The sequence below is a fragment of the Hippichthys cyanospilos genome, chromosome 6 (assembly GCF_059441005.1).
Source record: "Hippichthys cyanospilos isolate Australia breed blue-spotted pipefish chromosome 6, RoL_Hcya_1.0, whole genome shotgun sequence".
NCBI lineage: Eukaryota > Metazoa > Chordata > Actinopteri > Syngnathiformes > Syngnathidae > Hippichthys > Hippichthys cyanospilos.
Window position 1 is genome coordinate 119,704 of NC_142374.1, and position 14,104 is coordinate 133,807.

Here is a 14,104-nt window from a genome sequence, read left to right on the forward strand (position 1 = left end):
GAAGCCTCTCAATTTTGTTGTCGATCGAGGTCCGTTTCCCGGCAAGGAAAGTCTTACCCTTAGAAGATTGCCGGGCTTTTACGGCCATACTCACGAGGAAGGTTAACCATGCGTGCGCCTCCTTCGTATTTTTTTTATTATCTCCTGCTTCGTTTCTATTCTCATCATCCTCTTACTTCTTCCTTTACCGCCACTAGCAATTTTAGAAGCATGTCTAACAGATAGAGTTTGCAAAGTCTTAACAACATTCCTTCCTTCCGTTTTTGACTGATTTTCTCTCTTTCCTTCCGTCCCGACCAGCTGTGCCATCAAGCTAGATGAAGGCGTTCGACTAATAGCATATCGGCATCTCCGTGACTGACACCGTGACTGAAACAGTGACTGTGACATTGTAAGAGCAATAGCATATCAGCGTTACCGTGTCATGCGTGAGCAGTAGACTTCATTGATGTAGCAAAGCGAGGTCAATTATACGTACACATTGACTGGCAACGCGTGATGAAATTATAGTTAAAACCATCACGAATTTACACACATATTTAAAATTAGTACGATAATCTACTGTACAGTTAATATAAATAACATGGATATACAACGGATAAATGACATTTTCCTCTGGGGCGACATGACTTGAGCCGAGTGGAGAGGGAGGTGAGCAGAAACCAACCCGCAGAATTTATTTATTTTCTTAAACAAGAACTTTTCTCAAACTAAAACATATCACCGGCGATTTCCTTTTCTTTAATCCATAATAGAAGAAGCCTCTCCATTTTGTTGTCGAGCGAGGTCCGTCCCCCGGCGAGGAAAGTCTTGCCCTTAGAAGATTGCCGAGCGGTTCCGTCCATACTCACGAGCAAGGTTAACTATGCATGCGCCTCCTTCGTATTTTTAATATCTCCTTCTTGGTTTCTATTGTCATCATCCTCTTACTTCTTCCTTTACCGCCACTTGCAATTTTAGAAGCCATGTCTAACAGATAAAGTTTGCAAAGTCTTATTTCCCAACTCTATTGCTATCGCAATCTCTCAGTGACCGCTCACTATGCTGCTTATGCAGCGCTCTCAAAGCGGACCCGTAGGGAGTCTCACTCAGACACACATACAGCCCTCTCTAAGCGGTCACCGAACCCTTCATGTATAATATGCTAATTCACTGAAAGGCCCTAAATGCATCAAAATTGCAAATTAAAAAATCTGTAACTCTTTTTCTCTACATCCTAGCGTATGGCTGTCTTTGATTGTTATTTAGGTATTAGGGTCCTGCATATGCCTACAAATTTTGATAGCTGTAAGGCGAATCAACTGGGTTTGGCTGCAATCCTTCGATTATACAGTGATTCCCCCTACTTCGCGGTTAATGGGGGCTGTCAACCCCCCGCGAAGTCTGAAACCCGCAAAGTAGGGTATCAGTTCCTGGATTTCTATGTACGCCCCAATATAGCTGCAGTAACCATAAACAATCCTTTTTTTAAATTATTTTTTTGCCTATTTTATTTCCTTTCTCCTATTATTTAACATTACATTATACTTATTAACATTATTAACATTATTGTATATTCATTAAATAACTAATATTACTTAGTTTGTTGAGAATGTGTTCTCAGGACTGGTTATCTGCACCAAGACTCCGGTGAAAGAGGACGCAAGTCATCACTTTGAAGTTCACATTTATTTTGGCTCATGTATGGTGTATCATGTAGTATCTGTTGAATAATAAATCAACAACAATCTTAAAGTCAGTCAACTAACATATAAACACTTAATCTATGTATTTACTGTATTTTAGCCGACATGTGACATGTTTCGGCATTATCGTTCGCCTTCTTCAGGACACTGAAGAAGAAGGCGAGAGAAAACACCAAAACATCTCAGGTAAACCTTTGCAAAATTTTGAGATTTTAAAATTTTGTTTTTGAATTATTGAGTTTTTAAGGTGTCACAAATGCCTATTTGGAGAATTGTATGTGGCTCCATAGCATCTCATTCAGACCACCAGGAGACACTACCAGTATCACAAAAAAATTCCCTAATTGGCAACAGTCCTCTTGACCGTGCAATCTATGGGATTTCTTTGGTTTTTGAAAAACAATAAAAACATGGGATGTATCTTCTATCGACCCTTGGAAAAAGACATGTATTTATTGTTCTTTAAATTGTAAACCATGTTAGATAAAATGGAAAGAACAAGGGTTAGGTTTTGGTTTGGTGTCTCGTTTTCAGCTAAAAAGTTTCTTCTCTTTGTACAATTGTCCTACAGAACCAATACACAGTGATCCCTCATATTTCACATTTGATGGGGACCAGAGCCTTCCCGTGATAAGTGAAAAACCGTGAAGTACCCCCCCCTCCGCACACACGCGCAAATTTTGGGAGGGGGAAGAGGCTTCACCAGACCTTTGGAAATCTCATACTTGTATTTATTTTGTTATAAATTGAAGTTTCAAATGTTTCAAATTTAAATTGTGATTGTTATCATGTTTGCCACAGCCATGGCTAATTAGACTTCCAGGCGCAGCTCTCTATGAGACTACAGCCACTCAAAGGGCGCAAAGTAGCAAGGGGTCAGTGTGCACAGCTCGATGAGCAAGTTGTTGATCAATCAATCCCCCCAAAAAAGAACAAAACTAAATAGGATTCTTCAAAGAAGTGTTTTTTTTTTTTTTTTTTTAAGAAATGCAGGTTAGGGTCAAGGTGTAACTCAATACAGTAAAAGGCAACATGCTCATAATACACACTTTTACAAAAACAATGGTGAGACCACATAATGGGAGCAAGCTTCCCGTGACTGTACAAGGATAAACTATAAAGATTGTACTGTACATGAATGGAAAAGGGCAGAACCTATTTTGATATACTTCATTTGTAAATGTGCATTACATGTTCAATTCACTCATGGTATGTGAGGCCATCTCTCTGGACCTCTATTTTGGTGGTGTGAAGAGGATCTTTTTTTTTTTTTCTTCAATTTCTTCAATTCTTCCATCATTTCAACTGTAGCAGCACCTGTAAAATAAAAATAAAAATATCAATAAAAAGTTCTCAACTGTCAAGCCTTACTTAGGCTGGATTCACATTGCATTATTCCGTATACAAGTTTGCATAAATGTTAAATTGATAAACCTCATTCATTACCTGTGCCCCTTCGCTATCCATTCCTTGGCTATAGTTAGGGAACACCAAGGTAGTGGGAGTTGCCCTCGGGGTGGGGCCTGTAGCTGACCAAACATGATAACGAGAATCGTTAGCTTGCAACCATCGACCATTGAGGGCAGGAGTGGATTACAACCCCTGTCGAGAAGGAAGCCAATTACATGTGTTGCAGGAGTGCCTGTGAGCTTATTGACAGATTGCCTGCCCAGTCAGTTGAGGACAGTACTTGGATGCAAGCGCGGCTGAAGGAAAGCAGTGAGGATGAAAGAAAGCTTTGGAATCCTGTTAGCTTTTGTAATGAGGCGTGTGATGTCAGGCCGGTCGCCCTGACATCACACGTGATGAAGACCATGGAGCGGTTGCTGCTACACCACCTGAGGCCAAAGGTCCGCCATGCCACTGACCCCCTGCAGTTTGCCTACCAGGAGAAGGTAGGAGTGGAGGACGCTATAATCTATATGCTACACCGATCCCTCTCTCACCTGGACAGTGGCAGTGGTGCAGTGAGGATTACTTTTTTGGACTTCTCCAGCGCCTTCAACACCATACAGCCTCTGCTGCTCAGTGGTAAACTGACAGAGATGGGAGTAGGCTCACACCTTGTGGCATGGATTACGGACTACCTGACAGGCAGACCCCAGTACGTGAGACTGGGGGGCTGTACGTCCGACACTGTTGTCAGCAGCACAGGAGCGCCACAGGGGACCGTGCTGTCTCCTGTCCTGTTCACCCTGTATACGTCAGACTTCCAGTACAACTCTGAGTCCTGCCACGTGCAGAAGTTTGCAGATGACACTGCTATCGTGGGATGTATCAGGAGTGGGCAGGAGGGGGAGTACAAGAAACTGATCCAGGACTTTGTCTCATGGAGCGACGCTAACCATCTGCACCTGAACACCACCAAGACCAGGGAGATGGTGGTGGACTTCAGGAGGCCTAAACCCCATCCGGAACCAGTAACCATCAAAGGAGAATGTGTAGAGTTTGTCCAGACCTACAAATACCTGGGTGTGCAGCTGGACAATAAACTGGATTGGACTACCAACACAGAAGCTCTGTGCAGGAAAGGACAGAGCCGACTGTACTTCCTCAGAAGGCTGGCGTCCTTCAACATCTGCAAAAAGCTCCTGCAGATGTTCTACCAGACTGTTGTGGCGAGCGCCCTCCTCTACGCAGTAGTGTGCTGGGGAGGCAGCACCAAGAAGAAGAACGCCTCGCGTCTGGATAAACTGGTGAGGAAGGCGGGCTCGGTTATGGGCACAGAGCTGGACAGTCTGACAACTGTGGCTGAGCGACGAGCGCTAAACAAGCTGCTATCAATCATGGACAATCCAACACATCCACTACACAGCATCATCTACAGACAGAGGAGCTGCTTCAGTGACAGATTGCTGTCACTGTCCTGCTCCACGGACAGGTTGAGGAGATCATTCCTCCCCCATGCCATGAGGCTCTTCAACTCCACCCGGGGCAGTAAAAGATCACATTAAACTCTAAACCTCATACTCTGCACTGCACTATTCACTTTATACAAGCACCTTAATTATACTTGCACTAGACTCCAACGATTCACACTATTCTGTTTACACTGTTAACAAGCACCTTAAGAATACTTCTGTACTGGACTTATGTGTATCTTTGTGTATTTTATTTCTCATATTTTATATCTCGACTTGAGGATACTGCTGGAAATGTGAATTTCCCTACGGGGATGAATAAAGTATCTATCTATCTATCTATCTATCTATCTATCTATCTATCTATCTATCTATCTATCTATCTATCTATCTATCTATCTATCTATCTATCTATCTATCTATCTATCTATCTATCTATCTATCTATCTATCTATCATGAATTGAAATATCATGTGCAAATTCTGCTTGTTATCATGTTTGTTCAGGTAGAGGCTCCACTCAAGCTTGAAGTGTGATAGCCGTTAATCCGAGAGCGACTTTGGCCGTGACAACAGACAAAGAACAGAATCGGGAAGGATGCTTAACTACTGTAGGTTTAATAATTTAAGATTTAAGTAAATATGTGTATTGCAATAATCTTTGTATCAAAAATCTAAAGTATAATACTTTTCACTTTTAAAAAACTCTGTTACCCGCATACACAGGCATGAAAATTCTTGGGGGGTGGGAGAGGAGTCCTACTTTGCGGATTTCAGTTTTCTCGGGGGTGCTTAGCGTTGCAGTGGTTAGCACATCCTCCTCAGTTCAGGGAATTGAGTTAGAATCCACTTCCGCCTTTGTCTTTTTTTTTCCTTTTTACATTTACTAAGTTTGGATTTTTAGGGAACATGCCTTTTTTATTTTTTACAAAATATAACGTGGATAACTGCTACGCTTTCAAGCTTGCTATAATTTGTATAGCTTTTATAGTATAAAATAAGATGAAGCAAAAAAAAAAAAGTAAAGCAAGATACATTATCATTTCAAAGGAAAATGCAGTACCAAAATATATAATATGTATAAAAAATGTTGCCCAAATGAAAAATGAGTATTTTCAGTACATTTATGACAAAAAAGTGAGCAAATGAGCAGGTAAATGGTATGTGCCAGTTTGTTCATCTCTGAGCATATCTGGAGAATAATCAGCCGCACTTGTAACATTATTTAGTATAGAAAGCACTTTAATTCATTTACTGTATTGTTAAAAATGTGTGTGAATTCATTTAGAGTTTGCATTAATTGTATTTTATTTTGTTTGCTCTATTTTATCTTGGACATGCTTTTTTTTATTATTATTTTTTTTAGTCGTGTTGATTACAGACTCCTTGCTTTATGTTTTGTACACATATTTGTTCCTGGTGAAGGAATCTAGAAAAAGCTTCTTGCCTTAACCTAGTTCCTAGCGTGTTCGTTTTTTGTTGAAAGATCGCCCATACCACAACATAGTGAAACAATTGATTTAATCCAGACAGAGTGGGAAAGTACACGAGGCCTCGGGCCAGTCCTGCCACAGGCCGGAGCAGAAAATGGCAACGTTTCACCTTCAACATTCAGTTCTTATACCCTTTTGGGGCATCTAGTCCCACTGTGGAATGCAAGTGTGTGTGTGTGTGCGTGCACGTCCGTGTACAGAAAGAGCTGTGTAGGTTCACTGACAACGGACAGGGCTTTCTCTTTTGTTCTGAAGGGAGACCTCTTGCAACCTGCACATGGTGGTGATTTTCCAGTTGTTCTTTGGATGAATGCAACATGTGGAGCCAGAGGCAACAAGTGGACAACATTGGTCTACAAAAATGAAACAAAATACATTAAGGGGGTGACAACAAAAGCGGATAAAGATCTGCACATTTTTAGTTTTAATTGACATATATTAGAGCAACTTACACCTGAATGAGGACAAGCTTGGTTGCTGGCCCTTTCTCCTGAACAAAGAACCTGTTAGAAATAGATGGCACTAAAATTACTTTTACTGCCTCAACAAAAGAAGATAGGTTTACTGATGAGCTAATTAACCTTTCCTACCAATAAAAAAAAGTGGCCTGAAGAGAGCAGAAAACAGACTCGGTTTAATCCAGAAGCAAACTGCCACTGGACAAGTCTGATGACGTGTCATCAAATACTTGCACACGGTGGTGATGTTCCAGTTGTTCTTTGGATGAATGCAACATGTGGAGCCACAGGCAACAAGTGATCAACATTGGTCTACAAAAACGAAACAAAATACATGAAGGAGGTGAAAACATAAGCTGATAAAGATCTGCACATTTTTCGTTTTAATTGACATAAATTACCGGTCTAAAAGAAACAAACAAATTAAGAAGGGTGATGACAAACACTGCAAAAGATAGGCAAACCTACAGTTGATTTTAAGTCTTTTAGTGCCAAGCGTTCTTGGAAAAGGAAACCTCAAAAGTCTAGCATTTTCACTCATCTTTCAATGCCAACAAAATAATGGATGCTATGCCTATGCAAGTATAAAAATATTTAAAAAATGAAAATAAAGATAAAAATAAAAATTATAACTTAAATATATCACATGAAAGATTAACTTCCAATTCTTTGAACTGCATGTACAGTAGGCAATAGCTGTGTTGTATGTGTGGAAACACTGCCATTTAGTGATCACATTTTTTCACTACAATATAGATAAGCATTAGCAGTCAAGGGTGTTAGGTATTCTCTATAAAAAAAAAAGTATTTTATTGTGACGTTTATTATTTATGATTGTTATGATTTAAGAGGAGAATTATCATCCATGACACCGAAAGCGTTAAATGACATAGTTCACGGCAACTTACACTTGAATGAAGAGAAGTCCTGATTGTCTGTCACCTGGGTTTTCAAGTCAGTGCTCCACGATGTGTTTTCTGGCATCCATTATTTTACTCTGTGAAAAAAGGGGGATATAGAACTGTTGAGTTAAAATATATAAAACATATAAATAGACTTGGCACGGTCTTACAATAAATTTAAATATCCTTACCATTTATTTCCCTACAATGGAATGGCAGTGTAGTCATATGTCACGCTTAATATCCACATACAATCGAACAGTGACATGAACAATGCACGTGTGGCTTCTGTTCTGGTATGGACGGCTCTTTCTCCTGAACAAATAACTTGTAAAAAATATATGGGACAAAATCGATTTTTACTGATTTTACAAAGGGTGATAGGTTGAACTACTTACTTTTTCCTACCAATATAAGAAGGCAGACTGAAGAGAGCAGAAAACAGACTTGGTTTAATCCAGAGGGAAGCTGTCATTGAACAAGCATGATAATGTGTCATCAAAATCATTGGCGAGCTTCCAGCTTTCCTTTGGACAAATGGAACATGTGGAGCCACAGGCAACATGTGGACCACTTAGATCTACAAAATATAAACAAAATAGATGGTGGTGAGAACGAATGCTCCAAAAGTTGGACAAAACTACAATTGGGTTTCACTGACATAGTTCACGGTAACTACACTGGAATGAAGAAAAGTCCTGCTTGGCTGCCACCTTGGTTTTCAAGTCAGTGCTCCATGATGTAAGTATTTGGGCACCCATTCTTCTATCCTGTGAGAAAAAGGGGAATACAATAATGTCGAGTAGAAATTGGCATGCTGCAGAGGCGAGATGGGTTTTGTCTCTGTCTTACATTATATTTAAATATCCTAACCATTTCATTTTCTACATTGGGATGACATAAGATTATGTAACTCACGTACAATCCATCCGTAGACACATACCTATGCTCTCCATTCTGAGATGAACAACCATTTCTCCAAAATGATAGACCTGTTTTAAGAAGAGAGTAAATTATAACATGTACAGTAGACAAAAAAATATATTAGTGACCTACTTACCTTGTCTGTTTTCTGGTCTCAACTTATGCTGATGATTGTGACTGTCAAAATGGTTTACAAACCAAAAGGTGATAATCCCACTAAACTCTCCCATCAACTTGACCCTCCGTCTTAAAGATCTTTATATTTACTCGTTTGTGTTTTATCTCTCACCTCCTCTCCTTCCACTCACCTCACACACATGCTAAACCCATTTTGACATCAGATTTCATCCCATGTCAACATATAATCCCACCACTCCCTCCCATCGACTTGACCCATTTTTTTTTTTGTTACTTTGTCTCGAAATTTGACTCTCACCTCACCTCCTACTCACCTTCTCACCCACACGCAAGACCATCTCACCCCGGATTTTATCCCATCACATGTTAACCTCAGGGCGCCATAACATGACAGGGACAACACTTAATGTGCAATTTGTACATGACTCACCTTTCAGTTTGTAAAACACAGAGGACAGGATTGTGATAGCTGTAGTATGTTCGCAGGACACCTGAATGAACAGCACACTGAGGTTGGGAGACAAATATGAGGTCAAGCAGTGTGTTCTTGTCAGTGGTACTCGTATTTATGAGCTGTGTGTAACCCTTAGAGAAAAACTGTTCCATAATGGGCTTGTGTGAGTCTGACAGCGCATCTTCATTGAAATCGCCGCATACCAGGATCTGATGATGGTCCATCACTTCCAGAGAGTACAACAAACTTTCCAAGTTTGGCAAAAAAGAGCGCAGACTCTGCCCCGGAGGCCTGTACACAGCAGCAATGAACAAATCAATGGGAGGTTCAAGTTTGACCACAACAAATTCAATATCAGTGACACCCTGGATGTAGATCGTTTCGTGTGCCGGAATGTGTCCTTTCACCCAAATACCTACACCGCCGCCACGTTTCATTGCCAAGTCAGGACAATTTAAATGTGAGACACTTCGGTTCCGGCGATACACCGTGTAGCCTTCCAACACGACATTTCCAGCATCCGCCAACCCCTGGAGGTGAGTTTCTGTCAAGCACAAAATGTCAGCAAAGTGCAGCTCGTGGTGACATTTGATTATCCTGCGCATGACAAAGCAGCCCTTCGGTGTTGTGATAGACAACGACCAGGTTGATGGTCGGATCTAGTGTGGGCATGACATGAAGGAGAGGCATCACGTGGTCCAAGGAAGCTTCTGTCATCGTAGCAAGAGGAGAGGTTATTTCGGGGTTGGTGTGAATCCTTCTCTCGTCCATATGCAGCACATGGAGCCCACTGAGAGACGTCACTCAGCTCAGAGCCACGTACGCCATGCCGTGCTCAAAGACACCTTTCAGAGACGCAACCGCTTCAGATATGGTTATACCTTGTACTTTGTGGATCGTGCAAGCAAAAGCAAGCTTAATGGGGAACTGCAAATGCACGACTCCTGGCCGTTTCAACTTTTCCTCCAGTCTGTCGATGTAAACAATGTTATCAGCAGGACTCGCCTTTGTCGCAGCGTCAAGCTCCAGCCCAAGTTTCTGAACGCGTGCATTGTTGGCATAATGCACCAATTTGACAACTCTCGCAAATGAGCCGTTGCACAAACCTGCCTGAACATCAATATTGCGGGTTACCATAACACGAGCACCAATGGCCACCTTTATCAAGTCCGGCAACTCATTCTTCGCCCCTTGGACAGGGGCGGCTTGTCTCGCCATTCTGCCAGTCCTTTGATCTTTCTTGTAGTCATCGGCATCAATAGTCACAATTTCCTCATGAAGCAGATTCAGCATCTGAGAGTTATGGTCATTTACCTGTTTGTTTGTGGCGAAAACATGCAGAGCTTCCTTTGGGCAGTTTTCTGGAGCAGTGTAGGTCATAGCCAGCAAAGCTCTGTCCACTTCCGACAGCGCACGGGACTTCTCTTTGACGCGAAGTCGGTTCAGCAGTTCGGCAAATGGAACGTCATCCTTCTGCCTCATGATTTCAGTCAAAGTGATAATTTGGAAGCTGTCGCGCCAGTGGTCCAGCCTGGTGGGATCGTAAACACACAAAGGTTTGGACTGTCTCACAGGAGGTAGCTGGTAGAAATCCCCGACGGCGATAACAGACATGCCACCATGTTGGTAAATTGATTCCTTTGATTTGCTTCAACCTGGCGTCAACATATGCAAAGAGGTTTTTCAACACCATGGAAATCTCATCGATAATGAGAATTTCAGCAAGCGATAGCTCCGCTCTCACTTCGTCCAGTTTGTTGCCCAGGCCATGATACGGGGGTTTGAGGCTTCTTGGCAGTTTCAGCAGGCAGTGCAAAGTCACACCTGAAATGTTGAAAGCCGCTGTGCCAGTGAACCCTGTTTGGAAATGTCCGCTTCCTCAGCCAGTCTCAGGCAGTCTGCGCAGTATTTTTGTAGCCTCTGCGTGAATACATTTGATTAAATGTGACTTTCCCGTTCCGGCGCCACCATTGATGTAATAGAAGAACTGCCGTGGTTTTAAGCCACACACGCGTCGTATGCACCAATCTCCGACCAGGTAGAAAGCACACGATTGCTTTCGGTTAAGGTTCCGATACATGTCACGCAATACAGCCGGATCGATGCGAGCGGCTTCCGTCGCGATAGACATTTCCGATACCTCGGACCTGATGTTGTAGTCTGGTATATTTTCCTCCACAGCATCGCCGGGTTTATCTCTTGCATTGATTTCCTCGATGCACTCGAGTCTTTGCAGTTCGCTTTCCGGCGCTAGCTGACACCACTCGTTGAAGACCATTCCGCTTTCCTCCACCTCTCAGATGGCGTTGTCAACATCTTTGCTGTGCTTCTCATACTTCTCTCTGTTCCGGTCGACAATTTGCACAACGGGCTCTGGATGCTCAGCGGCTGGCAACTGTACAAAGGCATGATCGTAAAACAACTTGTATGTAGGATAGTGTGTGGACTTCAACTGGCAGTCGGCACGATGAGGCAGGTACAGCTTTAGCAACGTGCAGTAAAATTCCTCCGGCTTTTTTTCCTGTGAGAATTTACAGTATTTGATGACAGCGTGTTTACCTGTTCTAGTTTGGACATAACCCATGTCATTTAGCAGGGGGAAAACATTTTTGCCTTTTGCTTGCTTGCCATACACGATTCTGCAGGTTGAAGCAAAATCAGCCAAGCACATTGCTTCAAATTCCTCCGTTTGAGGTCTGCATTTATACTTTTCCGGCAAGCCGGTCATCCACAATTCAACGGACTCCTGCGTTTTGCCCTCAAGATATGAGAGGGGATAACTCTTTTTCAGCGCATTGTCACTGGTTTGTACAAAAACCACACTGCGGGACGCTTGCTTCATATATAGGCCACATGCGTGTGCGACGCACTCTTGTGCACTCACCTCTCTTTTCTTAGAGTACGCTTGCATGATTTGTTTCATTTCGTCGCTCTCGTTGACATTTTTGCTGCGGGAGTTCTCAATCACCGATTTCAGGTACTGGCTCAGACCGTGCTCAGCTTTGCTGATGTAGCTGCAGATGTAGGTAATGCAGGAATAAGCGCTCAGAATGTACTGAATGTCCATATTTGCATCCCAAGCAAGAAGCAGATGTCGATTGTAGTTGTTCACCCAGCAGTCTTTGGGCTCTCGCTTGAGCACCACAGAGGTCTTTGCGGCAATCGAGTACAAACCATCCATGTACTCGTCACTGGTGAGTTTGCACTTAGCCAGTAGCTGCGGCAAAGTCAGAGAGGCCGTTTCCGGTTCGTTCAGTAAATTTTGGAAATCAACAAGCTTGGGGTTTGGCGCCGACCGCTTCTCGTTTTCTGGATTTTCTCCATCACACTCTTCACGTCTCATGATCATGGTTCTCTCGCACGGCTGCTTGGGGAAACCAAAACGGCATTGCGCACCAGGTGCTTTGACACACGTCTTTGAATGAGACTTACTGTGCATCTGAACCTCTGTGACTTTTTGATGCAGTTCGGGTTCCGTTTCCGGATCGGGCAGCTCAGCGGAAATGTAGCGCGACACAAAATCGCAGATTTCTTGATCTGAGGCCTGCTCAAAGACGGGGGCGCCTTCAACCCAAATGAGGCAATGGATGCGCGGACTTCCTCTGTGCTGAAACTCCAATCTGTAAAAGTAGTCGACGACTTTTCCAATGGGTTGTGCCGGAGACAGGAGCAGGTCTCTGAACAGAGCTTCCACACGTTCGTCGAACATGCGCATCGTTGTCACCGGATTGCTGCGGAGAATTTCACACTTTGTGGCCCAGTCGAGGTCAGCGAAAATCACCTGTTCACCTTGTTGCGCTTTGATGGCGGTGATGACTTCTTCCCAACGCATTTCAGCAGCGGAGAATGTGCAGAAGAACGTGGATGTGCCCAGTTGCCGAATCATGGCAAAAATGTCCTTGAGGCATTTCTCCCAATAGGCTGGCACACTCCTTAATGGCGCCATGAAATGGACAGCGTCTTTGCTTTGTATCAGTTTTTCAACTTCCCTTTTATCCTGCAACATAGCATTGTTTATTCTTCAACCATCTCTGGTAAAAGGTTTACCTTTGCGTAGCTGTATTCTTATGCTTGATGTGGCCTGGTGGATTTCAGTCACAAACTGAGCAAAGAACAAGTAGTTAGTGTCTCTGGCAAAACGTTCATCCACACAAGACAGTCGCATTTTGAAATACTTGCTTGGTGTGAGTTTAATCTCCCTCTCTTCATCAAGAGTGTTTTCCCCAGTTCGAAACTGGACTGGAAAAGCCATGGCCTCAAGTTTGGGTGTCTTGAAAAAGCTTACCGGGTTATTTCTTTCTGCGGGAGCAACAGAGTAAATTCCCTCAGTGAAACTCATAATTTCCTCTGAAACATTGTTAGGTTGGAGACATGATTCGAAAATTAAGGCACCACTGGGTTCATCTCCTTCTTGCACATTTTGGCCATGTTGCCGTGTTTTGTCACTCTTACCATTTTCTTTGTCATTGTTTATTTCACGGAGTGCATCACTCTCAAATCTGTTTATCTGGAGCAGATCTTCCTCATAAAAGTCACTCATATTCATTCCGTCTTCAGAAGAGCTACTTTCATCATCGGTGAGCGTTGGGTCACAAAGGTCAGGGTCGTCACAAATTATTATGTCGCTGTACTGTGGATGCACCTGTTTCAGTTTAATCAGAGCACGCATTAGGTTAGGCCAAGTGACAGTTTGAAATACCTGATGACCTTTGTAGCAAAGCCGTCGCTTCAGTTTCACTCGCAAAACTTGTGATTCACTTCTGGGTTGTGGCAAGACGTTTACTGTCTCTTGCACTTCTGATGGAACACACACAACATTTCCTCGAATGGCTCGTTGCTGACCTTTCGGAAGAGGAATAATTTTGGCGAATACCACATATTTTCATATGAGATGCCTCTCTAATATGTTTAAACCACAAAGCTCATTTGGAATATCTGCTAGTTGGAGGTTATTAGCAACCGCTAGAGCTGGCATTTTGCCATTTTTAAGATGCTCAAAGCAAGTGTGACAAATCCACTCTTGTTTTCTTTCCTCTGGTACTTTGCACGATGGTTCACATTCATGATTACAAATATGAACATACTTTCCTGTGAGGCAACTTTCAACAGTATGTTTATTTTTCTTATAAGTACTGCGCTTACAAGGGTGCATTTGGTTAGGAAATGATGCTCTGTGACACACAGAGCAGA

The 14,104-nt window shown here is 42.7% G+C and overlaps 1 protein-coding gene, 1 long non-coding RNA gene and 1 pseudogene across 3 annotated transcripts in view; all 3 read right to left on the reverse strand.

Moving 5' to 3' along the window:
* Positions 1-14,104, reverse strand: part of LOC148421771 (uncharacterized) — a 73,040-nt gene that overhangs the window by 16,938 nt on the left and 41,998 nt on the right. The window lies entirely within an intron of this gene.
* LOC148421773 (ATP-dependent DNA helicase PIF1-like) lies at positions 1,660-12,095 on the reverse strand (annotated as a pseudogene). Its single transcript, XR_015865836.1, has 13 exons — positions 12,085-12,095; positions 11,799-11,928; positions 11,251-11,435; positions 9,796-10,788; positions 8,342-9,704; positions 8,060-8,168; positions 7,797-7,978; positions 7,590-7,725; positions 7,405-7,493; positions 6,629-6,808; positions 6,491-6,541; positions 3,132-6,391; positions 1,660-3,002 (listed from the first exon to the last, which is right to left on the reverse strand). The product of XR_015865836.1 is annotated as an ATP-dependent DNA helicase PIF1-like (transcript).
* Positions 12,579-13,494, reverse strand: LOC148421774 (uncharacterized). Its single transcript, XR_015865967.1, has 3 exons — positions 13,367-13,494; positions 13,094-13,213; positions 12,579-13,016 (listed from the first exon to the last, which is right to left on the reverse strand). It is a non-coding gene; the product is annotated as an uncharacterized LOC148421774 (long non-coding RNA).